Raw genomic sequence first — 27,970 nt, 5'->3', positions numbered from 1 at the left:
GTTGCCAGTGGATATGTATTTTTTTTTCTCCTTTCACAGCTTACACCCATTCTTTGGGAACTAAGGTGCACATTAGCAGATCTGCAGTGCCTGCCATGTTGTTCTTCCATAGTCAAACACTGAGAAATAAGCATCAATAGCAAAACCCTTTAATGGTTAGGCAGAACTTCTCACTTAAAAAAAATAAAATTCAATTTATAAGCTATTGTGGGAACAAATATTTCCAGCACCATGAATAAAACCAGAAAGCAAACATGGATGCTGCAGAGTTGGAATGACTTAGATGTGACATGGTGCTGTACACGAACATGCAGAGTACACCATTTATGAAGTAGTGTACTTCACCTTAGGAAGTGTAGCAGTGAGCAGGCTGTTTGCAACAAAAGAATTCACTTGTTCAGGGAAGGAAGTGCAGCACAGAGACATGTTTTCTTCTTGGGAAAGTGGAGGTCTAGGCCTCCAGGTGTGACACAGATCTTCCTCCAGCTCTCAGGAATGGAGAGGACACTATGCACAGTACAAAGTCACATGGAATAAAAAATGCATTAAACGGAAACCCTCTTCATTCATGAAAGAAGTGCCCTCCTCTGTCATGATTCCCACCTTGGAATGTTTTGAAAAAAAATGCATTCACAAGTTGTTGTGAACAACATCAAAACCACCATTAAACATTTGTTGATTGTTGTTTTTAAGGCATAACAGGTTATTCTGTATTTTGAATGTGATTCAGCTGTTGCTTTCAGGAGGAGTTAGAAAAGCAGTTACTGATCTCTGGTGGTCATGTTGACTTTAATTCAAGTAGATCTTCATAAAGAAAGACTTGTAATCTCACATCACTTCCTATCTGATTGACCTGCTGTTAGGTCCCCAAGGAAATGCATCAATGCACTAAAGACAGTGTAATTTCTAGTCACTCATTACATTTCTTAAAATCTATTCTACTTGGAATATTATCTTAGGCTCCCAAAATCTCTTAGATTCCTAGTTTTTCAACTGTCTCTCCCAGTCAGGACCACTTATGCATGTGCACAGTAGCAAAGACTGTCAGAGGAAGTTTTCTCCCCATTTTGCCTCTAGAAAGGAAGATACTTGAGCAGTAGAGAGTCTGAGTAGTACATGGTGCCTGAAGGGCCAGTCCACTCCTCTCCCACTGCTTTGTACTGCTTAGCCAGGTTTGGGACAGGACAGTAAGAACAGAAAGTGACCACTAGCTGTGGTTCACTAGTGTGGTATTCTCCTTTCCCAGAAAGGGAAGAGAAAAGATAATCTCAGATTTCACGAGCCCTATAGAAACTTCCCCTGAAACCATAAAATTCTCCCAGTCCTTTTGTCCTTATTTTTAGAAAAGCAACAGCCTGTTTCACCGTCACTGTCAAACAGCCCATTTCTTAGGTACACCATGTAATGACTCAGTCCTATAGGGACATGCAGTTTCATTTTGTAACCCTGAAAGGAATTGGTATCTACACATATCAGGCTCTGAATGTTACAACACCCCACGATCAGATGTTGCATTCAAATGGCATTTTTCTTGTGACTTCTTAAAAGAGAACTATCTAAGCCTTATATCTGTCCAGAAAGCAGGTATTGAGGAAACTGGACATAGTACCCTTAAACTTGGAAAGCCTGCCTGGTAAATACGGCTTGGTTTTCGTCTGGGTACAGACAAATGATGGCAGTTGCTTATTGGTTCATTTGAACAAGTAAAATCCTGTTCAATGCTGAATAGATGAGCATGTCCTGAGTGCTTTGCACTGAAGTGTCCGTCAGAATTCAACATTTATTATTAATAACTTATAAAAGATAAATGTCTGTTCTACATTTGCTGAAGGAGAACTCTTGGCTAATCAAGAGAAATCCCATTGTCCAAAGCCTAAATAAAATGTTCTCCTTCTAGACTGAAACCTATTCTTTCAGGTTAAATTTTATCTCCCAGCAGAGGATTATCAACTCAAAACATGTCATATGTTCATACTAGTCTTTTTTTTTTTTTTTTTTTTTTTTTTTAATCTGTTTTGAGGAGGAGATGTGTCTGGAAAACCAATATATTCCAATAACTCTTAATTGCTGGAAGACCCCCCAAGGATGACATTGGATCAAAGGCCTCCTGAGATTGTCTTAACGTTTGTGAAACGTTTGAAAACTTAAGGTGGTGTTATTACCTCAGGGTTAGCCCTCTTGAACGTCCAGATTTATGATGTACTTTGCAGGGCATTGATTGATATTGATTTACAAAGTCAGGGGTTTTCAGCATTTTTCACAGCCTGAGCCATGTTTCAGTTCTACCTCTACCATTCACAGCTGTGTGGTTGAATCTTCCCGTTCAGGACTGCATAGGTCCTCTCATATAACTGGAGCAATGGCCTGTAGAAAGAAGGTATATAGAGCAGAATTAATACACTCCAGAGTATTTAAACCATTTTAGCTGTGGGAAGAAAAAAACAGAGCCATTATTAGTTAGTTAGGTCTGCTTTAAGGAGAAATTCTTTTTGTAGCACACTCTTAATACCTGTTTACCTTACTGATTATTAGTAGTTGGCAAATTTTGATATAAATAATGTTGCAAGTTTTAACTACAGAGTTGACGGGATTGTAAGAGATGCTTTACAGGAATGCAGAAGATAAACTTTTTCTCTCCATATTCTAAACTTCTCCTTTACAGGAGAAAGGGAGAAACTATTTCTTGAGTGATCTTTGTCCTCTAGAGTACTTACCCAAGAAAGTTTTTTCTGAATTTATTTTTTAATAGTCTCAACAGCTCCTTTTGGTAGAGAGCAGGAGGCAATTGACAAAGTAGAGCTAATTTAGGCTGTAGAGCATTCTGTTTAACAGTCCATTGATTATTTTAACACCTGAGTCCTAGAAATAGATGACATTAGCCACAAACATCATACCATGTTCATACTAGGCAAGATCTGCCATGTATGCTAATATCATTGAGAACAGTAATGAAATTTGAATCAAAAATCATGATAATCCTTATAATGTAATTTTTGGGTCTTTAAGATCTGCTTTAAATAGCACAATGATTATATATGTAGGGTCTGCTACTACCATAGCCATTATACATCAAAATGGGATGTTGTCAAGAGGAAAAACATTCTGCTATAGCAGAAATTCAGCATGGCAAAGAGGTGTTCTCATTCCCATCCTAGCTATAGGATTCTGGTGCAAAGTGAGATCAAGACTCCAAGGAATCTTGCCAGAAAAGACTGGTAGAACTGCTCACATTCTGGATAACAAGCCCTATTGTCCAGCATTCAGGTTCTGCTGGTTACCTTCAGGATGATCTACAGCAGTGTAAACATGTTTTACCCTTCTATTAAACACAGCATGTTACAAGGTAGAAGATAATCTTGTATTTTTAAAATTAATCTTATATGTCAAAAATTATAATTTGTATATAAACTTATGCTTCCCTATTTTAATGTAACTTTTATTTGTATTTTATTGGCTAATAGAATTGTTAAAGTTGGAAAAGACCTCAAAGATCATTGAGTCCAACCATTAACCTTTGCAATGTAACTTGAGTGAAAGGAAGTCTTAAGTTCATGAATAGTTTCACTTTATGCTTCACATCTATTACACTGTGTGTGTCAGGATTGCCACATTCAGAGTGAACTCTCATATATTTAAAAAAATCACTATTATGTGTCTATCTAGTATTTTTCAGAAATGGATTTTTGAGGGAAAAGCTGTGATAAAACAATCCACTGATTTTTAATCATAGTAATTTTTATAAATGCACAGAAAATTCAGGACATTTAGAATGAATGTATCTCTTCATATATTACTTTAGAACATAAACTGTATTAACTAAGGTTTCCTACTCAGATGACTCATGATACTACTTAAGGCTGTGTTGCAAAAAACAGCTGATTCCTGAAATGGTCAGTCAGTTCACTGGATAACGCACATGTAGATTTTGAGTTTACAGAATATCACTGGATTAAATGAAAATAAATTCAGCAATGCTTTTTATTCCTACTAATAGTATTAAAACCCTTTTGAAGAGAAAACAGAGTTCAGCTGTAAGATGACACTATTAGCTGCACCAGTTAAAACACAACATCAGCAACCCAGTTATAAATACCTTTCATATGATACACAGCACAGACAGCAAAGAATTTGCCCATATTAGAGCAAATACTTTTTTTCAGAAGTATGCATAAATTTTGGTTGCTGAAGTTGAACAAATCTAAAATGGAGGGATGTTTTGTTAGTGGGCTCTTCTGGAAGTCCAGTCTTTTTGTGCAGTGGAAGTTGCAACACCAGATTCTTAGTTTTTGAACGGAAGTATCCAAGCCATTTTTGTTAGACTGTTTTGTTCTTCCTGTTTCTCAGAATCACATAAATGATCGTAGATAAGTCTTTTTGGGTAATATATTTTGGCTGTTCAAAATCTGAAAAGAGAAATAGGAATGGTAGCTGTTCAGTGCTCAAAAAACCCATAGGAATGAGTAATTCTTGTTTGAAGATTGAATTAGTGTTTTGGATAACTGATCCATTATGGCCATTTGTGCCATGTAAAGGGCAAAAGCAGGATACACATGTATCTGTCAGGACTGTGGCAGAGGGATTTTGCCTTCCTCCACCCTTTTCACAGAGACTATAGTTCTAGTTTATGATCCCTGGGGGAGAGAGGAGATGGGAGATAGGACTGTAGCCCATTAATACATGCAAGATTCATTTGCTTAATTGTAGATGATGTACCTCCCAGTTATAACTTTACATTCTCATACACTTGCAAATTGCTTTGGGCTCACAGCCTGAAAGGCAGTGTATAAATGAACAATATTCATTATCATCCAAAAGCTTTTCAGTCCAAACCACTCAGGAGAAAACCCGTGGAATCCTTTTCACTCTGGTACATGGGTTCTACACTCTAGGACCTGGTGCCAATCTGAATCCAGAGAAAAAGTTATTCTAATTCAGCTGACTACTGTCATGTTTTGCATGGCTCAGATAAGCTATTTTTAAGTGACTATAATTGATTTTGCTCATAGTTACAAAAGAGATCATATATTCTTATAATTCGTACCTGAAGTAGAGAAAGTCTGGACAACCTGCCATTTCTAAATTCTTGGAAAGGACTCTGTCCCTAATACTCAGACTTGATGAACATCCTGGTTCTCTGGCATGCCTGTATTCATTCCCATCTGTCATGCTGGCATTGTTCCCACTTGGAATTATCTGTGCCAATTTCAACAGGGCATAGGTGCTAACCAAACATGGTTTTAGAGGGACAGCTTTCACAACACAGCAAGTGCCATCTCTTTTGCCAGGAGATCCTGCTGTTTGCAAATAATTGCAGCTTAAGGCCACATGCCTCATTACCTAGGATCACATCTGTAGATGCTTGTGGGCACCATAAAAAAAAAAAATCAACAAATGTCTACTGTATTTCTCTTTCAGCTTGGCTTAATGCTCCGAATTTTGCACGTGGAGAATGAATGCTCTGCACCTTGTTAATAGGAGTGAGCCATAGGCTGTTATATGCTCTGAGCAGTCTTAACAGGTTGCTGCATCAAAGCTGGGACAACAGACAGCAGAAGTTTACCAGAGCTGCACTGCTTTTTCAGGTGGCTTTTGATTGCTTGGTGTCTGTGGTGTATTCTGAAGAGAGAATGATAGACCACTGCCTCTTTGCACCACATTTGGCTTTCCAGATTCTCAACATATTTGTGTAAAAGGCATATTCTGTCCCCACACAATTGTAAAGTGGCACATATGTATAACAAAATTATACTGCTTATTGAAATTTTTAGCTATATACAGCTCTATATGGTACATTACATTATTATCATATAGTAGATCATTAGTATCATCTTAGTATCACATTGATATATTATAGCTGCACTTGACTACTGTTTTGCCCCACTGAACACATTAGGTGCGTTAGCAGAATTACTCTGTACTGTATAAGGCTAGAAATGGCTTAGAAATGGCTTAGGAAAGAGCAAAACCTGTTCACAAACCTCAGCTCGACCACAACCCATGCTCAAATTTTAAAATATAATTTTGTAGTTAAGCAAAAGAATATTTTGCCCAGAATATTTCTTGAAAACTACGATTTGAAATAAAGTAAGATCCAGGGTACAAAATTTCCAGCCATATTTATCTAGTCATAATTAGACATTGCACTGTTTAGCCAAGATCTGTGGAAAATAAATGAAAAAATGCATTTCCCTTGACACCCATAATGTTTTGACAGTTCTACACTCACAGTATAGCACTAGGAAGGACCATGCTCATATGCTGTGCAAAAAATGCATTCTTGCAAATTGTGAAAGGTATTTTCAGTCATTCCCTTTATTAGCAAACACACCTAAGGCTGTTTTTAGTTATATTTTACCTCTCTCTAAAGGAATGATGAATTTAAGAAAGTTCAGAAGAGTTAGATGTTTTTTAGAGTCCTAACATTTTCAAGGATGCAGACTGACAAATAGACACATGAATATACTGAAAAATTCTGTTGGGAATCAAGGTCTAGAATTACCAAACATTTATGCTGAGTGTACATTTCAGAATAGTAGTGTGCATATTTCTGATAATTTTGTTGTCGTTTAGCGTGTTTATGCACTTGGGTACAGTTGACAAGCATACAGTTGTGAAGCATACTTAATGTGCTTCTCCTATGCTATTGAAAAGCCCAACTTCAAAATACTATACTGAGCTCAAGAAACAAAAAATAACCAGCCTAATTTCACAGTACATTACTATATCAATTGTTACAAACCTTTACCTCTTCTCACCTGTCTCGTGTCCTTAGTCTTTTTGGCAGCTAACCTGACCTCGTGGACTGTCAGCACTGATTTGTTTTCCATACCACTTGGACTCAGAGATATTCTTTGTGGTTTTTCTTCCTTTTTTTTTTTACCTTCTCCTGTCTCCTAAAAGTGCTCCCTCATAATAACTGTGTACCTTAGAAATCACCTGTTCCTCAAGGGCAGTGGAGTGGCAGAAGAGGGGTCTGTTATTAGTGCCACAGAATAAAACAAACCTCAAGGCAGATGCTTGAGGGGGTTTTCCAACCCAATAGCTCATGAGGGGTGGAAAGAAGGTTCTACTCCAGCACAGTCAGACCAGGAGATGCCTCATATTGGGGCTATTGGGGTTTTGGGTGAGTGTTGTTTTGATTGTTTCTTACCAGTCACAACAGCAGAGTTATAAGGCTGCCTGGTCAGAGCCTTAGCTACGATATGTTGCAGTGAACAGCCAGTCCCTTAGCTCTCTATACAAACCTCAATTTTTTCCCATAAAATATGAAGTCAGACATGGTACTCTTGCTAGGGAGTACCTAACAGTGGCACTGCCAGGGCAGGCAGTTGAGTAGTTGTGAAAAATGACCAGTGCGTGTTTAGGCAGCTTGGAAATGTTGGCTTATTGAACTGCTATCTCAAGAACACCGATAATTAAAGAGAGCTAATTGGAAAAAGTCATATCTGGATTGCTCCAATTCATGGCCGGATTGTGTTTTTAATGCCTCTAAAATGAGTAATAGTGTGTATAAATAGTGACATCCAGTGTTCACTTAGATCAACCACAGGTCCGTGTTCCGTAAGGTCTTTCAATTAAAAGATTTATTACAGACCCTATTTAAAATGCCTGTGTAAAGATAGTAGGGTAATTTGAATATTAACTACCTGCCAACTGCAACACACCTCCACAATAAAAATTTGCCTTCCTGGCTCGTTGGGGAACAAGAATGGTGTGGCTCTTGTATAATGCTTTAACTTTCTTTTTTATGACAGCAAGCGTCTGATTATTCCCAGGTGTTCTTGATTTATTCTTTCTCTGCTCCTGTTTCTGTGAATGTGGCCATTAGGGCAGCAGTCATAAAGGATGTGTTCACCACTTCCTTCTCTGTTTGTCTCTTAACATAGCCACAAGTCCACCGTCTTCCATCCACATTAATACCCTGAGGTATCCACACAGTATTTGTGTTGACTGCCTTAATTTTGGTCTTCTCTAATCATTCCCTGCCAGATGGCAGTTAAATTTTAATGGTCCCTGTAAAAATAGTTCCCTTTCTTCTTTTAATCAGTCACGTGTGTTTGCTTAGCTAACTGTTAGATGTTCAGAAAGCATGAAGGGACCACCAACACAATTACTTCAAAATACACATCCGTATTGTGATTTCATTGTTATGTAAAAGTGAAGGGTTATAGGGTAAGCAAGATTCCTGGAAAGTAGCATGGGCTACTTGACCTTAAATTTTCTTTGTTTCTTTAGATTTATTAAAAAGATTAAAACAATAATTTGTGATCTTTCATATAATCAAATGTAGTTTATTTTTAGTATCTTCTAGGCTCAAATGTTTGTTTTCTGTGCTAGAAAGTGTGTGAGTATTAAGCTCTCAGGGATGAATTGAGTGATACACTTAAGCAGATGCTTAACTTCAAGCACATGTGTATGGCTAATGATAGATAATACAGCCTTGAGCAAGGTACTTTGACGTATGCTTAATGTTATGTCCCTAAGTAGTTCCACTGAAATAATTTACCTTCTTGAATGTTTAAGACTATGTACTAACACCTAATGACACAGAATCTGTAATACTCCAGTATGTGTTTATTTGATTGAAGCTTATTAAAGGTTTGAGGCTTTTGCTGAATCAAGAATTTAATTCAATTGCATATTCATGATACACCTAAGTAGCAAATCACTTTAGAGGGAAATGGTTTAAGCTGTATCAGACACCTATGGAGTGAGCAGGTAATATTGTACCTCTGAGGAATATGGAGAGCCTGGAAAAGTGACAGGCTAGGAGTCTAATCCAGCTCAGAGTACTGCCAGAGAAAACCGTGCTGCGGAATTAAATAGAGACTGGATCAGGCTCTAAAATGCCTTGCCTATAGCAATACAGGAAATATATAGCAGAATCACTAACAGAACCCAGATCTCCTGATTCAAATTAGTCTTCTTTTGTATCTAACATCTGTGTATGCTGCAATTGGATGTATCATCACAGACTGTGCAGGCTGGCTTCTATACAAAAGCTTGCGTGATGACTCCTACGCATACTGCAGGAATCACCCCACCTACACATCCCAGTAAGATGAGGCTGGCAGAAGTGCAGACCATCCTCATTATTCTCCCTGGTAGAAGACTGAGAAAACAGGGATACTTGTACCTTCCTCCAAGCATGTTTTAACAACCATCTTCAGAGACTTGACAAAGTATGCACTGCAACAGTATTCTGGAATTTCTGATCACCTTAGTACTTTTTGATTTCGCCAGTGAGTTGGACAAAAGGAGTTGCTTCAAAAGCCAGTGAGTAGGACAAAGGGAGTTGCTTCAGCTCCAGTTTTTCCTGTTATGCCTTGATTATGAATAAGCAATTTAGTTCTAACATAATAGAAAGTTTTACCTGAAAGGAAAATTCTCTGTGCTCCATCTAGGTATTTTTCCTCAGTTTCTTTTTTTTTTAATATACATTTTTTTGGGGGGAGGGGGGCGGGGGGGAAGATTTAGGCCAGAGAGCAGAGACATAGATGGGACTGTTTGCATTATGTATGCTAATAAGCAGATGACCTCGTTGAGATTAGGGCCTCAGGGTACTGGATGCAGGCAAAAATGTAATAAAAGTCAATCCCTGCTCAAAAGGAACATAAAGTCTAAAAACACAAGCTATTTGGTAACTCTGGGACAGAGAGGCTGATTTGCCCAGTGTCAGGCTGTGCCTGTTGCTAGTGACTCGCCCTTGATCTCTTGTGCCTTTGCCAGTGGCCTTAACCCCAGCAGCGCTCTTCTTCTCTATTTATAAATAATTAAAAGCAGAGCCCAGCTTTGCTAAGTTTTGGTATGTCTGAAGTGTAAAATCTGTCAGCTGTGGAAGAGTGGACATACCTTTATCTCTCTTTCTATTAATTTTCTCTGCCGTTTCCATATCATAGAAATGTACACTGGTTCCTTCCTTGCTTGGCTAAGGATTGTAAATATATAAATGAGCCAAGCAGAGCTTGCTGGGCTGATGATGGCTAATAGCAGGTGTCAAAGTGAAGGCATTCCTCTATGGACACAACCCATCACGGTTGGGCTGATGCCCAGTTCATAGGAGGGAACATGAATCTTTCGAATGGAAAGGGAGATAAATTACATCTAAACACTCTAATGATGATAATGTAGAGAGACAGATGTGGTAACTGAGTGTTAGGATCCCTCCATACGCTCTTTACTTCTATGATACTATCACATCATATGTAAGCCAGATGCAAAACCAGAACGTTGAGTTTATCCTCTCGACTTCTCTGGATTTGTGCACCTTTTAGCTAGAGATATTTTTCCTTGGCAAATTGACACAAAGGTCATTTTTATGAGCTTGTATGAAGAGTGAATTGGAAAGAACTCACTGGCATTTGTTTCAGCTGCACACCTTTTGCTAGAGCATTCTTTCTATAAAAATCAAGACAAGCACAGCTCAGAAATCCAGAATCTGGGCGAGGAATTTTATTTCGTTGTCTGTAGTGTGGCTACTCGCACCCTTGCAAAGAGGGTGGCATTCAAAGTCTTGTAATTCAGAAGTGGTTGGGATCCACCTTACATAAATGTTACCGACATAACGATTTCACAAGGTGAAAGGCAGCAGAGGAGGAGATGCAGAGCACTGCCAAGTGAGGCTAAGCATGAAGAATATGCAACAACGGTATGCAGAACGTTTATACACCTGACACAGTACATGCCAGTAGCTGAGGCAGAAAGCCAAAGGTAATGAGCACTGTGAGAATTACAGAAGCTCCTTTTTGGCCCAGGTTCTCGCTTGTAATTGAAGCGTTATCCTCTACTGATCCTTCAGGTGTTATTGGAATGATTTTTTCCAGGTTTCAAGGGAGAATCAATCCCTATTGAGTGAAGGAAACTCACTTTACATTATAGCTCTGTGCTAGAAGAGAGCTATGGATGTGACTCATGAGTATTCTTAATAGTTTTCAAAGAAAGTGAAATTCCTAAGTGAAGTTTTGATTTTAATTTAGAAAGTGATTTTTATGTGTGCTCCAAGATGAATAGGAAATCACAGGTATATTTACATATTTATGTTATTAGGACCTATAACAATTATTTCTATATCTATAACAAATATTTCTGTACAGTATTAGGCAAAAATAAGGCAAATAATAGCCATCCAGGAATATTCTCTATTGGTCTGTACTCTCTATCGATTTTAAAAATAGGCTATTTTTTTCCTTTAACCAGATTCTAATGTATTCACACACAAGGAATGGTTATAAGACATTGTAATCTCATTCCTGGATAATAGATTTTAGCTTTTATATATCTAGTCAGCTCCTTCTTACCTCCAATATTGAATTTCAAGGAGTTGGTGGCTGTTCTGTGATGCTGAAAATTTCTTTCTATATCTCTTTTAGTTTCCAGCCTTGAAATCTTTTTGAAAGATAATCTGTACTTGAGAAAATAGTCAGACTGAGAAATCAAAGACTAACTTGGCAATCTCATTAAAGTGCATGTAATAGTCACTTAGCTTTCCTTGCCTTCTCCACTCTTCCTTTGTATGTTTTTATTTCAGTTACAAACTGTTTAGGACCAACACTTGTTTTTACTTTTGAAAGAGGATTTTGGACAATTGTGTCTTTTCTAAATAATCAAATTTATTTTTATTCTATTCATTTTATGGATATGGGCATCTGAGTTCAGAAGCATCCTTCACAAATGTCCATTTTGGTAAAACATCCCAAAATTTTAAAGATAAAGCAGTAAACCTGGGAAGCACTGAATGCTTAACTGACAAATCAAAAAGATAAGCAAAATAATTATTGGAGCTGGAGAAAAGATGCAAGTTTACAGAAAACTATCATGCCAAAACTGCTGATAGTTTTTTATTTTTAAAATTTTTTTTCCTGGGAGTTCAATGATGTAGCATAATGAAAGAGAGGAACTGTTTAATTTGAAACTGGAAATTAAAAAACAATGGACTTTACCACAAATTGGAAACAATGGAAAAGCCCTCTGACTCAGTCATTGAAAACCAGACTGGGAAAAGCACTACACTTGATTGCACACCTACAGGGATGAGGCAAACTGCCCTCTCTGTTACTGCTGATATTTGTCTGGGAAGACACCTACTTCATTACTACCATAAATACACTATTTCTTTTACAGGGTAGTGCCTGTAGTTGCTAGGCAAATTATGGAAAGGACTTCCCCTTTAGGTGTCCTCAACTGCTTAAGAGCATCAGGTAGTTCCTTTCTCTGCTTACCAGTAAGACATTCTTTGAATCATACAAAATGATTACACTGGTAGAATAAAAAACCAAAACACCACAAACAAGAAAAAGGAGATTATACTAAATTATACTTCAGATACTAGTGGAAGTAGACTAACAAGTCTAATATAAAATAATTTTCCATACTACCTCCTATCTTTTTACCTTGTGATAACAGTAAGAGGTGGTTTTCTTAGAAGGACATTTGGATCCTATTTAATGCAGAAGGCTTCTTTGAGAAACAGAAACCCAAATTATAGTATTTGCTCAGAGAAATTCAGCAAAGAAAATTCATCTTTCTCAGAAGAAACAACGTTAAAGAAAAATTAGTGGCTGTATAACGTATCTCTGCTTCTGTCAGAGTTCTTAAGTGGAAGATACTGTGATATATTAAACTGGTAGCTTATTCCCTTTGACTATACTGTATCGACCTAACTCATGAGGAAAGCACAAGAACATTAAAGAACTGCTTTTGCACCTGTTATATCACACAGCAGAAGCTGTTGCTGTTCAAAAATCTTCACCAAATGTCCCTATGCAGCATGGGAAAAGCTGAAGTCATTAAATTGCATATCATACAACAGAATCATTTTTGCATTTAATTACTAGATTTCTAAAGCAATTACTAAATTTGGACCAAGTGCTAGCCTAGAGGGAAGCCAAGTTTTTCACCTGTTTTGAGAAATTAGCCTCCATTGTGTGCAGTGAGAGTCCTGACTGACCAGCATGCAGGATGCCACACAGGATGTCTGAGCACAGACGGGCACAGTGTGTGTAGGAAGACCTGCCCTGATGGAGCAGGTACAGGGGGTGGCTTTCCCTGCTCAGCAGGCTGTGGGAAGGACTGGGAAGGACAAGTTAGACTTTCTGCAGCAGGTAGAAACAGCCAGCATTCCTTTTTAATTGTGCATAACTATTTGTTCTTTACAGAGTCTATGTTCTTGAGTTTTTCTCTTATTTTTCCTATGTTTTCCCATGATAACTTGACACAGAGTGAATATAAAATTTGTTTTTAACTCCAAAGAGACAGTTAGTAAATGACAGAAATAATGAAACACTGAAAGTTTGGAAAAAGACAAACAGCAGTCGTAGCAAAAGTGTATTAAAGAAATTGGCTCATCTAATCTAAAGTACTAAAATGACCAAGTTTCAGGGCTGAATTATTCACAGAAGTAATACCATGACTTCACTCAGGAAGCATTACTCAGTGGGATTATAGCCGGAACATTTGAACTTTAAAGATTCATCTTCAGAAACATCATTCTTGGAGTACAAAATATCCTGTACCTCCCAGTCCTAAAATAGGGTTCTCTGTTAGTAACTCACATTTCTGCATATCCTAAAGTTCAATTTGCTTGTGAGTAATTTTGCTCTTCAAGAACCATGTAAAATGTTGATTTTATGTCACTAAGGGTTAAGAGTCCGAGGAATTAAGCTTTCATTTAAGAGTGGGATTTCCCTACATTCTCTGTCTCCAATATTAAAATACTTCAGGTTTTTTCCTATGGCAGAAAAGTCCTTGCAGTTACTTATGGCCTCCCTGTAAGATGTGATAACCTACATCCAGAGATGAGAGATAAGGTGGTCTCCTTGACCAGTTGACTGTTCAGTGTGGTGAGGAAAAGTTGTTTTTGTTTATTTATTTACAAAAAAGTACCCCAAAAATTGACACTAATTCAAGCGTGTAAATCTGCATAACATGAAAAGCTTTGGGGAGCTTTTTCCCTTGGTGCTTCAGACATGCTATGCAAACTTCTTGCCTGGTGAGATAAACTCATGGATTGACTAAAATGCAAACTCTACCTAGCAGGAATTGCTGTAAAGCACTGTCTTAGCCCAGAGTGCATTAGAGTAAACATCATGTTCATAGTATCCTGTCTTTCTTTCTATTACACAAGAAATCAAACTGACCAAGAGTGTCCTTAATTCCACTCATAAATACTGTGTCAAAAGCTGACAGTACTCAAGCTTTTATTTTTCTTTAAAACTGATGTAGGGGTGGTGGTCTTGAATAAATATTTTCATCTGGAAAAACATGTGAAGTAATAGTCATTATACTAAAAGTTTAACCTCATTTAAACCTTTTTTTTTTTTTCTTGAATGTCTGCCATTCTTATGTGACTGTGAAAATGTAGTGTTTCCTTGGATGATCACTGCCCACATGGAAATATTTCATGGGAATTAGGTTAAAGTAACTTGTTCTTATAAAAGAAAGAATCAAGAAACTGGAACTATGGTTTTCTTTGCATTCCTCTCAAAAATACTGTTGCTGCCACTAGTGGTGTGTTTTTTGTTTTTTTTTTTGCTGGACAGCCAATGTAACAATTACGAGTAATTGGAAAGGTTTCCTGTATTTGTGAGAAAACTGTATTCTAATGTTAGTAGCTCAGACCACTAATCTAAGCCTGTCTCGTTGTGTACCTGCATGAAAATGTGTAGTCACCACTCCTATTATCACCTCACTGCTTCCAAGTGTAGCCTTGACAGATCACAGCCACAAATATTGCTTAAGGTGGAATTAATTTAGTTATGTAGAACTCCCTATTAAGCTCCCAAAAAGCTCAGCTTAAATAGAGACTATCAACTGAGTTGAAATGTTTTTGCAATATGCACTGATGTGAGACCAACAAACCTATTTTGCTTAGGTGCCTTAAGTAGACTTGGATCTTTAGTTTTAGCTATGCTGTTACATTTCCCTGAAAGCTTACTTATCCATAAAAACATGAAGTAGCAGGGGAAACATATTTTCTTGTGACCTAAAGGCATTTGGCTGTTGGTATTTATGTTTTTCAGTTTAGAGAATAATGTATGGGAAACATACATGCCTTGGGTCTGAATGATCAACACTTTCACTGCAGTGTGCTTTCTCACTTGTGTAAAGGTACAAGCTGTGCACTAAACATTAAATTCAGACTCACGTTCTTCTTCCAGATGCACACGTGCAACTTCTATAGCAGTCAGCAAAAGGTGCATACACAAATTAAATTCTAAAATAATATGGCATTGCATCCATTTGCCTTGGATGAGAATTTTAGTTTAGAGAATTGTCAGTATACTGTAATTCAGTCCTTTACTCCTTTAGCATATTTATATTATGAAAATAAGGAGACCTTTTTCATGCACATGGTATTAAAAAAAGATTTAGTAGGAAGCATGAAGTGGTATTGTCTGGGAAAACATGTGAATGCTATGCACATACATCTCCTGAGTAAGCTGTTTATTGTTTCAGTTATTGTACTCCTGAACAATTTCTGTTGGCAACAGGGTATTGGCCATACATTCACAGAGTTTTGGGCAGAATCCATTCTGGATGCTAGTTTGCATCCTGATTTTTCTCTAATGGTTGTTTCAAAATGAGAGGTTTTTTTACATGAGATAGTTTAGTACTTTATAAAAAGAATCATGGTTGAAAATACATGAAATTGCAGTAGCTATGCCACACTGAACACATCAGATAAAACAGAGCTCAAATTTACACAAAAACTGTGGATATTAGCTAATTAAAAATACTCCCAGTTTATATGTGTATTTTGTATTATGGAACAGTTATAAATCCATGATGTTGATTGTAATTTCAACTTTCACCACCAGCAGAGGGAGCACCAGTGATAGAGCTGCACAAACGTGGGGGTTTCGAACACTCAATAAGCCAAATTCTCCCTGCAAACACCCTGACAAAATTTCTAGTGCTGTCAGCAGGAATCGATGTCTGAGGTTAGAAATGATCCTTGAATATGTTTAAATAGTCCTATTTTCTTCTAAATAAACTCATGTCTACCCCCCAATTAAATCAGTAGCATCACATCTACAATTGTGAAAAATACATGGCACACAAGTGGTATTTGGAATATAATCAGAGACCTGACTACACAGGCCATGGCCATCACATTCTGTAAGCTGAAAGCTGCAAGGATGTTTAGCAAACTCTGTTTCTGATTTTGCAACTTAAACCACAGTTCTGTGGGAAGACATATTTCAACTATGAAAACTCTAGTTACTCAAACCCTAAGATTTTGAAAGATGTTGGAATGTATTTTCAAGTCACCAATTGTTACAGCTGAGTGTCAGACAATGTTTAAAAGTGTCAGAATTATTTAATCAGTCCTTAATAGACGTTTTAGCATTTTCGTTCAACCAGTCTAGCAGAAAAATGGAAATTCACGGCTGTTAAAAACACACATAAAGAAGATTGGATGTAAAGCAGTGTAGCTCATCTCCAAAGCTCTAGATTTTAGCACTTTCTCCCAGGGAAAGGAGAAGAGACAACCTCTGTTAAACAACTCCTAACTGAGTCCTCATATGCCAGCGAATACATTAGTTGGCTCTTTGACATTTTACCCATTTCAATAATCATCTTCACCAAATATGAACACCTACATTGTTGCCATTTCATATGAAGTAATATAAAGTTGCACAAAAAAACCTCTATATATCAGCTTGGATTTAAGTTCATTCTCCCATATTTTCTCACAGCACAAAAGTATTTAATAGCAAGGAATTTGAGAGATAAACCAATAACCCAGACAACATGACCCTAATAAAGACGTTGTAGACTAGATGACAAGGCTGTGTACATGAATTCCGTTTTCCTTCCATCCTATCAGCTCTTCTAATGGAAGATGCTCTCACTACAAACCTGACGTGCTTATAAACACAGCCAAAACAAAGCCAGCAGCTCAGTTCCTGCCCAGGATCATGTCATCTCATGATCAGTTCAGCTCATCCCAAAACCAGCCATCTAAAACTGAAAGCCTATGATCATCAGCCTTTTATTACATTATTTCTAATGAATGTAAAGCAACAATAACATTGGGGAAAATGGTAGTTATGGAAAATTTATATTACAGGCAGAGAAAAGATTAAGGGGTTTTGCTGGTGGTCTTGCTTGAAAAGAAGTAAGGGATCTCAGAGTTGCTGTGGGTTTTCCATCACTGTGGTATCACACATCTGGCTGTTGCAGACAGTGCCTAAGGAAGCTACGTCAAATTACTTTCAGTCTACCTAACCTGCTAAGGATCCAGTCAGAATGCCTGGCATGTGAGAAGTGGACACATGGCATCTGAAGTGTTCACAGTGTTGTACAAGTAAATTATACTTAGTCACCAAAATCAATTTCAGTAATCCACTCTCAGTTTCCTTACATGTCATTGTCACTCCTGTGGTCTTTTCTAAGCTATTTGTTTCAAGAATACGACAAAATTAAATCTTCTTACCTTGGGTGGCTTTACAATAATGACAAATGACTCTTTGGAATCCAGATCAGTAAAGTCCTCCCAATTACTCATTTGGTTGAGGGCTGGGCATTGACCAAAGATTTTTAGTACCTGCAAAGAAGGAACATTCATATCTTTCCTGACCAAAAGTTTCTCTGATAAAGATCAATGTTACTGTGTCCAAATAGCTTATTCAGTGGGCTATGCTGCCATATGAGTTAAACAAAAGTCACAAGGCTTTATTTTGTTAAAGAAATATTATTTTAGCCAGCTTTGAAGAAAGGGCAGAGGATGTATTACAAGTGTAACTCTATCATGTCTTTTGTTTATCACCCTTACAATACCTTCCAGTACTTAGGCTAATTAATTACGTGTTCACACATTTTCAAAAAGAAATTCCTGAAAATAGCAATGCTGTTCGGTTTGCAGCATATGATATTATTAATTCATGTGCATTCATATTAAGAATTTATATTAAAAATCACTGTCATTGATTTTTGCCATTGGATTCCTTGAAAGGAAATTTGGAGCACACTTTCACTGCATATTTAACATAGTCCATTTTTCCATTTTGTTATATGTGATTCCTTTTGAATTTTTTAATAATTTTTATAATTTGCTAGACTTGTCTACGATGTAGGAAAAGAACCAGCAATTGCAGAATTCACAAGGCTGAGTAAAACTATTAATAGTGATACTAATCATAATTCAGTTACTTAAGTTCTGAGTATCTCTCTTTCACATAGTTCTAGTCACCGGATGTTAATGAATTACATATTTGCTAATGTAGCTGAAATGGGTCTGAGTTGTTGGATCCATAAGCTATTTTTCTCTGCATTCTGCAAAGGTGACTATATGTCTTTAAAAAATTATTGCTCTACAATGTTGCTTTCTGATTACTGGATGTGTCACTACTTAAATCAGAAACATTTTTTGCCACTAGTACTGAAGAGTTACAGTTTCCATGGGCTTTCAGTGCACACATATTCATCAGCAATATGATTGTTTACTTTCCTATACCTTAATTTGCCCAAGTGTAGGGAAATCTGCTCCAATGTTTTCATTGAAAATGACAAATATGCAATGATACTGTAGGCTGTCTGTTTTTGGTTGTGATCCATAAGTGTATGTGCCATTTAACAACCAGTAAAATATGACAGGCATATACAATTCTGTCTGAGCAGGAAAGGAAATTTTATTGCTCAGGTTTCAGTCACACATGCCTTACATAAAGTTGTACAGTCAGATCAGTATTTTATTGCTACTTACCATATGTGTTACACCCCTTAGGCATGAAAGAGCAACTTGGAAAGCATTAACCTTATCTGCAGAAAAAGAAATGACTTCAAATAAGTTTATAGTCAATACAGTTTCTCTTTAGGAATAAAATAAGAAAAACTGGAAACAAATCAACATCTCCTAGACCTCATTCAGAGATGAAAGGAAGCAGTCTTACAATCTTTGTTTTATCAGCTTCTCTCTTAAACACCATATCTCCTCTTACACACCAAAATACTTCATGATGCATTACCACAGATCACTGAAGTCATTAAGTAAACTGCTATCTGCCATCTCCATACCCACTGTATCCCCTCAAAACTCCTGGTATTAGGGTCTTGGCCTCACACAGAGAAAACATTCCTAATCTTATAACAAGGGTGTAGGCATAAATTTATGCACAAATTTATCAGAATCACCAGGTATGTTGTTCAGGGATAGATCAGTGGTGAACAGAGAACTCCACAGGACACATTTGCACTCTGTTCACACTTCTCGGGTTCCTTGTACAGCTCAACAGGAGAGGGAAAAAGGAGAGGTGATGATTTTGAGGCACTTCTACAGTTATGGAAGAATTTCAAAACAAATTCCACTGTCTTGTTATTTCAGAATATACAGATTATATTTTCTTTAATACACATGTGAACCAGAATTTATTTTTACGATGTACTACCGGAGTTTATCTCCACCAGTTGAAGAAGTATGCTAACAGCCTGCAATGCATTAGAAGGGCAGGATATGAACCTACACAGGATATGAATTTATAAATGCCAAAGGAGTGTAGTAGTAGCAACATGTAAATCAAAGTTCAGAAAGCCAGGAAATCTTACTTTAAGATCAGCTGATACAGAGTAGCAACATACTTATTTTTAGGGAAAACAACAAGTAGTTTTGTGGCAGCAGACTGAGAGACTGGATGATCAGCAGGCAATGACCTGACAATGATTGATTCATGACAGAAGAAAGGGAGAGAAAATAAGCTGTATTTCAGACTCCAGCATGCAATGTACCAAAAACACTGAAAAGGTCTCTGAAAGCCAAGTAAGGAAGCTTGTCAGCTTTTCTGTTTTCTTGGGCACTTTATCTATCAAGACAAACTGAAAAAAGGAAGAGCTACAGTACCTTAATTGAATATGTTCCAGGTAGCCATCTGAGATATTTTTAAGCAACACTTAGAGAAATCATGGAGGAATGAAGAAATAGCATCTTAAAGACATTTATCCTGGATAAAGTTGCTAATCTCAAGCTTCAGATAAACTAATACTGTGCTTGCCCAGGCAAAACTTCAGTACAAATTCCTTAGAAAGCAGTAAAAAAGTGTGATTTTTCTCTGCAATCACATATCAACAAAGAAATAATGTATTTGTATATGTAGTTAATGCTTGATGATTTTATGGCGGCTGACTGTAGATGTCTGAAGATTATTGACCTTTGTCTGAAGAGCAAACCCTTGAATTTCGACAGATGAGTTACTAGTATTTTTTCCTGATTCTATACTTTTCTTTATATAAAGTGATTTTAGGCTTGTGAGCAACTACTCATAATAAGAAACAATCAGTTTGAAACACTGGAGAGTGTAAGTAGAAGGTGTTAATTATAGCTAAATGCCCAATTCCCCTCCCCCGCTCTGGGCTAAACACTACAGTTTTAGGCTGCTTTCATTTCAGTAACCATTTGATCTTTCCCAGGAGAGGGTTTTGTACTATTTCTTTTAATCTTCTCTGCATGTAGTTCAAAACTGGCTTGCTGAACTCAATTTAAATTAGTGTTTGCGTTTATGGGCAAAAGATCGCAGGGTCTACAACAAAACAAATAAAAATAATGTTTATAAATGTCAGTTAGAGAAAACTGTGAAGTAAAATTAGAAGCATCTATACAAATTTTAGAATGATGCTGCTCACTATGATCTGCAGCAAAAATATAATTTAGAAACCTCAGACCTTTGGAAAGTACAATAAGCTTTTACCATAATGCCTTTTCAACTAGTGAACAATTAAGAAAGTAATTTTAGAAATATGTTGAAAATTATACACATTGATGTTTCACTCTATGCATGTGAGGACCTTCAGTGACTATAAATAATTAACCAGACAGAACAAAGTTAAACAAACACATTAATCTTTTCAGGGTGGACATTCTATGCAGTAAATAATGCAACACGTCCACTATCATCAGATAACGCTGCACTGTGCTAAATTCCACTAAGTGAGATTTTGGAACTAGCATCAGTGCCAGATAGGTATATCTTGTAACATTTACCTTCTATGGATCAAAAGTCTCCAGAAATCAAAATGGCCCCATTAAATCAAACTAGATGGGATTTAAGTTAAAGTGGGCCATGCAGTTAGCTAAGAAATGGCAAAACACATTTACCCACCTCAAACTATTGCTCCATATCTCGTTCCTTTTGTAATAATGTTTATAAATTCCACAAAAATTATTTCCTACATCCATTGTTTTAATAAAGTTCCAAAGAGATGTTCATTTCTCAACTTCCTGCTAGCAATGCAATAGCAAAATACACTGCGACTGCTGGACACAGCCATGTCCACAACTGGGTTCAGATGAAGTGACAAACCAGCTGTAATCCAAATGCACACAGAAGTCACAGCAATATCCTAATCATGCTTACAACAGAAAAATACACTGGCAAAAGTACTGAATAAATACTTTGCAAATAAAGGAAAAATCAAGATACAAGGAAAATAACAATTAGAAAAAAGAAGAAACAAACCTAGCACAATATGTACTGTCAGGAGCCCACAGAATAAGGATTTCCATGCATTAATGTAACAAAAACAGTTGGTAACTTCATTCAGATTGCCTCTACCAGTCCTAATAAAACCTAGCAAGGCAAATTTATACTCAGGCCCCATTAAAACTGACTAATTTCAGAGCTGTTGAATTTAGGAGCATTGTATCCTATAACTGGAACCAGAAGTTAATATACTGAGTGTTGAGTTTCACTAAGATGGAATATTAATTCATGTTTATTATGAATGTTGATTGTTTTAATACCCTGAATTTAGATACAGAATATTAGACTTAATGGGTCGCTTCCATATGTCACAAGTAACCCAGTTGCTCTTATAACGTAAATTCTGCAGGCATTTGTTTTGTTCTTACCTAGAAATTCAACCAAATTATTTAAAATTAAACAATTTTTCCAGCACCTGTAAAAATGTGCAAATGATAGAACTGGCAGTATGATGACTGCTTTACAGATAAGCATTTTCTTCATCATCTTCAAGGACATTCAGATTTACGACCCAATCACTCAGCCCTTTAACAGGATGCATTTGAGTTTGATTAAAAAAGAAAACAAACAGCAGTGCAGATTTATTAATGAAATCTGGGTGACCTTTTCACATATGGAACTCTCTCAAAATAGCAAATTTAAACCTGAGTATAGTCTCCTTAGCTGCTTTAGCTTTGCCCATCCCAGCATGTTTTTGGTGAGCTTTTTCACATCAGCAAGTGCAAATTTTGGAAAACCATTTCCCCCTCCCCCTCCTTGAACTTTAATTGCTTAACCTACATCCTAATTCAAGTTGCTCATAAACCTTAGCCTTTGTTGTAGGTCCGACAGCTGCATTATGTCAGTAGCAAGTAAAACCTTCACAAAGTTCCGGAATGCTGCAAGACATTTTATGGGTGCTGCAATAAAAGGCAAATTGAATTTACAAAAATGCATTTGTCACTGATTAAAAACTTACAAAGTTAATTGGAAACACAGTGTAGGTGTTGCCACACAACTAGAGGTGCAATTGGTGGTTTTAATTCAGTTGAAGCACAGGGGAGAGTAGCTGTTCATGCAAGGCCAGCAGTCTTATTCATATTTCTTTTCCCTTGAAGAAACAGGGCTTTACTACTGGAAGACTTGCATGAATGGTCTACAGCATTAAGATGTTAGCTGAGGAGTAGGGACCACTTCCATGCTCAGTTTTCAAGGCTATGTCAAAGTAAAATTTGCAAGTACCAGTCAGTGCCTATTAGTAATTGCAGCGTCCTTTGGGAAAGTTTTCCAGGCCTTTTCTCACCTTCTTGTCTTAGGCTGGCAAAGCTGACACTACTGTAACAATCACTGCTTCAGCAAGTGAGGAGAGGAGAGGAGAGGGAGGTAACCAACAGCCCTGGCAATCAGCACCCTCCCCCTGGAGCTGAGTGAATTATCTCCATATAATCCACTTAACCTTTGCCATTGTGGGACCTGGGAAGCTGAAGGTATTTTTAAACTTGAGTCTTTTAATTGCCAGTTTATTGTGTCACTAGTCCAGCTCAGCTGGAAGGAGGATGATTGGAAAATAGTTCCATGAGGCAATAGCTTTTCACCTCGGCTAGGAGTCCTAATTATTATTAGTTTTGTGGCTCACTGTCCTTTAAGACTGTGGGGATAGTGATCTACAGTGAATCCACTGTTGATGGAGTTTCTTTAATGTATCACTACTGCTAAACACAGTTAAAATCTCACAGATTCTAAACCACTTACAATGTTGAACTTGGGTAACAAACATAATGTCATCAATAGTCAATATGCAGAAAAATCCAAACTAACACCAGATGTTGTGGAAACAGCTCTGCAACAATAAGGTTGAGTAACATGAGAAAGCTCCTTTGCAATTTCTACTCTTAGGAATCTCCACTTGATATTAAATTTATTATTTGATTATTTACTTGATATTAACTTTATTAAAATCCCATGTAATTCCCCTATCAGAAAAACAAAAAATGGCTTAAATGCCATAGAATGCTTCTGGGTAGTTTTCCAAGACAATCTATGGAAAATTTGATTAGGAAGTGATTAGTTCACTAGACTGCAATAGTCTGTGAGAGCCTTCCGAAATATTTTTGGGCATGGATGCTTAAAATTTAAATAGTGCTAATCTATTTTATTGATAAATATTCCACTGTGCTGGACTGTGTGTCCAAATTTCAATGACCACCAAGTCAGGCAATGAGCCATGCATGTGTTCTTCACAGAGACACCAAGAAATGGGAACTGCACCTTTTCCTTGATTTGGAATTTTCATAAAAGCCCCAAAGAGTTAGGCATTCAGCTTTGTAAATCTAAATCTCAGTGTCACTGGATGATATAGGTCCATCTTGTCCCTTCAAGATCTCTGAGTAAAAATAGGACACCGATACCTTTTATTAATACTTCAGCAAATCCTCAGTCTTATAATTTTTACTTCTTATTCTCTTCACAATTTTAAGTTTCCTACACACTGGTAGAGACGAAGGGAGCACATGGATGTCTTGCACTGCTGAGTGCACTCATACTTCACTGTGCAAGAATGTGGCAGACCTATAATGTTAGTTACTCTTCAGCAATCCAGATAATCAATGTCCATCATGGTGGTACTGTATATAGCAATCCAAAAAAACCCCAATGGTGCACACTCTCAGAGCTCTTCTGAAGAGGAATTACTAACTCAGCCATCTCCTTCATTAACTTTCTTTGGCACACACTCAACCAATAGAAAACCTCCCTATGTGATACCTTAGCATCAGTACAGAAAGAGAATTATTCTGGGAAATTTGTGCCAAAACAGACTTGCTGTTTCTCACAACACTCTCTGTGTCATCTCCTTTATCTTTTATTAATGATAAGGAAGCGAACAGCAGTAGTCAGGATTCAGAAGCAGCAGCAGGGATGATCCAAATATTCCATTCCTACTCCTGCTATTCTAAAATTCAACTTTATATCTGGGAAAGTCCACATTACATTATTTTTCACTTGTAATCTTTGGAAAGAAACACAGACTAGAATAGGAAAAACAAACAAACAAAAAGGATTTCTAACTCTAAATGTATACTTTTATCCAGGCTTACTGAGCAAGAAAGATAACCCACTTTCTTGGGTATTCCTTCACACGTTCATATCTCATGCTTGGCTTTTCAAAGAACTTAGAAAACTGAGAGAAAGAGAGGATGCCATGGCAGACTGTAGTCATGTCTTTTATTTAGTTATGTCCTCCATTGTGATAGTTCTGGCCTAGAATTTCATCAGATTTTTTGGAAATTCATTCTTCTTCACCCATATACCAGGATGACCAAACATATGTTGTTAGAAGGAATAAATGGGATTAAATAAAAGAGAAAGTGTTCAGGTTACTTTTCTAATTTCTCTGTTATTTGTGTAGTTAAGACTTTAATGGAATGATCAGCACTAATATGACATTTTGCAATCAAAGGATAGGCAGAAAGACGGGATTAATTTCCCTGATGCAAAACCAAAGGAGAAGCACATCAGCCATACCTTTCTTTCCACTGGACAGGTCCCAGATATAACATAAATTAAACAAAACTCGGTATTTATCTTGGTATTGGGAGCACTCAAAACCAATTTAAAGATCTGCTCCGGTTTGGATGCTAATTCAGTTTTTTTAGATGAGGATTTAGAAACAGAGAGAAATTTTGTGAACAAGTGGTAAAGTTTTTCTTGTTTCCAACTCAACCTAACTTTTTTTAACTTCCCACCTCCTTTCCTGTTTTGATTAAAAAAACCCCTTGGAGGTAGTTTCCAGGTTATACCAGAAAGATTTAAGATTTCTCCTCTGAAAAGATCACTTTGTGTGGGGCTATGGCACAGTAAAACTGTGGCCATTACAGATAGATGTGAGTCTTAAGTACCTTCCCCTTGTTAAAGCCATGGAAGAGCGTGGAAAGAAATGGAAGCTCCAGCCATGTCTGCTGGGACACCTCAATGCCTTTTGAACTACCCTGGCATTAATGAAGGGGATTGTACTCCTACACAAATGAATATTGGTAACTGATACTGAGGGGTTTCACCTCTGTTTTAAAAACAAAAAATGGACAGATTTCCCCCCAGGTGTTACAGTCTCCATTCTGACCCTCTGTATTATCCCTAAAGCCTCCAATGGTCTCATGAATGGGAGATGATTTTCTGAATGGAAGTGGGAGGTGGTGCAATCAGCATGGTGAGGGTTTTGTCATGGCTTTCAGCTTCTCATCTTTCCTGAACAGCCATGAGCATGTAAAATATCTTAACTTCATGCTTCCTCTTGTAAAAATGGTCACAGAGACAAAGAAAGAGAATATGCTTTAAGAGCTTTACTGGTAGCTGCTGAACATGGAAGATGATGTTATCTGTAGTGGTATTTTATACAGCTGCAGAAAAGTTCCTTTTACATATATGTTCTCCTTTACCATCTTTACTACACTTGAAGCTGATGAGATGGATCTTTCAGAGTCACAATAAGATTTTATGATTTCAGTCATATTTTTCCCTGCAGAGGAAAAACACCTCTCACAGTTAGCTGAAGGATTGTAACTCCAGATTAAAGTGAAAGAGCAGAAATGAAGCCTCTATGAAGGAGCATGGTGTTTCCCTCCATCCTGTAATCGGTTGCAGCTGACTGAACAGCAGACAGACAGCTCCTAAAATTGTACATGTGCATTATACCATGAACTAAATTGGAAGTTACATCCCCATATACCCACCACTTTCATCTCCACCACGTAGGTGCATACATTGCTGCCTCTCCGAGCAAAAATTTTTGACTTTGATATGATTGAAAATGCCAGGATTGTGTAGCACACTGTTGAACAATTTAGCCAATTTCGTTCATTCATTCATTCTCCTGCATATGAGACATGGTTTACTGCTATTAATTTAAGAATGTTATCCAAAGGTGGTAAAATCCTCATCATTGCTGTCTGATCTCAAATTAGGGGAAAACCAAATCACCCATTTCTTACATGAACCTTATAGTAAAGTCAGGTCAGGGTGCTAAAAGAGACATTCATTCTGCAAGATCCCATGGACATGGGCTCAAACAGTTTTGATTAATGAACCTAAGTCATGAACTGCCATCTCCTTTCTATTGCCACCACCACTATCATTAGCACAATTCACATGCTTATTTCATGTTTGCAAATATATGTATGCTGTGATTGCTGATCTAGTCAGTATAAAGTGTGAGGGAAATTGCCCAAACAGAAAAAACTCCCAATGTAATTAAGAAATGAAATATTTTTTCCATCTCATGATATCACATTTCCTTCTCAGTTGGAAGATATTGTTTTAGTAGAGAAGAGAATAATTGTGACTGCATTTCAACAACTAAGGGCAGATATCGTACATTCACATACTGATTTATTTCAATTTGCAGGAAGGGTTGGGTGGGGTTCTTTTCACATAATATGTACTTGGGTATAAGGAGTAATGGAAAAAAGAAACAAAGGAAATAATGAAGAGCTATGGGTAATGCACTAGCCGTTAGAAGGATGGAAAACAATGATGCTTGGAAAGTAGGGACTAGGAAGATATGGAAGTCATGGCTGAAAAGCAGCTGGGAAAGATGTCACAGAATGGCAAAGAAAGATCTAATGTGATTCTTCAAGATGTAGATGGAAATACTGGGAAAAATGGTAATAATGATCATATACATGAAATCAAATCTATTTCTGAGGCAGGGTGTTTGGCATGAGATACACCCACCCTGTGAAAGTATGTTGATGTATCAGAAAACCTCTGAGAAAGAAAAACCCTGAGAAGTGGGAACCCAGCTTTCCACAGAGATTTGGAATAAACTCAATCTATTTAGTTCATCCACAGTTAATTAAGAGATAATTTGATCGTGGTCCATAATTATCTACAGATGAAAGCATCTGATACCTATAAACAGATACAAGTACAGGAAGATCTAATGACTGGAGAAAAGAGCAAAGCATAGAGTGAGAATGAAGTGCAAAGGGTACTTAAACATAGGAACTATTTCCACATGGCAGATTATTCTTCATCTGAAGATTTTACATCAAGCTTAATGTCAGTCTGAAGAAGCAGGCTACCTCACCAAGAACTTAGAGGCTTGATGCATGGACCGTGAACTTCTGCTGCCTCTTTTATCCAGGAGGCCAGGTAATATCAGATCAGTGCAGGGTTGATGTAGGATTAATAGCAGCTTGTGATCCTTGCTGATAGAAGTGAGGTCCTAGAGAATGAGTGTATCTGTCTATCCATATAAAGATTAAAAAAGAAATGTTGAGGATGTTTATTGGTTTGTATGAATGAGCTGTTGTTCAGTTATATACCACAAAACTTCATTTTGAATCAGAAGGTAAGGCATATGATAACCTGGTTGCAATTTTGGCAGGAGCCAGTTGTCCATGAAGTACAGCATATTAACTAAGCCACTAAAAAAAGGAATTATCTAAATACTTACATACTTTGGAATTCCTGCCTTCTAGCTAGCTCTCTTGTTTAGCCAGAATTCTTTGGAGTCTTCATCT

The 27,970-nt window shown here is 37.2% G+C and overlaps 1 long non-coding RNA gene across 1 annotated transcript; it reads right to left on the bottom strand.

The window, feature by feature from the left end:
• Positions 1-12: 12 nt before the first annotated feature.
• Positions 13-27,970, bottom strand: LOC126652920 (uncharacterized). Its single transcript, XR_007632071.1, has 5 exons — positions 27,904-27,970; positions 18,707-18,762; positions 17,438-17,548; positions 2,163-2,364; positions 13-507 (listed from the first exon to the last, which is right to left on the bottom strand). It is a non-coding gene; the product is annotated as an uncharacterized LOC126652920 (long non-coding RNA).

Source organism: Myiozetetes cayanensis, unplaced genomic scaffold (genome assembly GCF_022539395.1).
Source record: "Myiozetetes cayanensis isolate MyiCay16 unplaced genomic scaffold, myiCay2020 scf9, whole genome shotgun sequence".
Taxonomy (NCBI): domain Eukaryota; kingdom Metazoa; phylum Chordata; class Aves; order Passeriformes; family Tyrannidae; genus Myiozetetes; species Myiozetetes cayanensis.
This window is presented reverse-complemented; position numbering and strand designations above follow the sequence as displayed.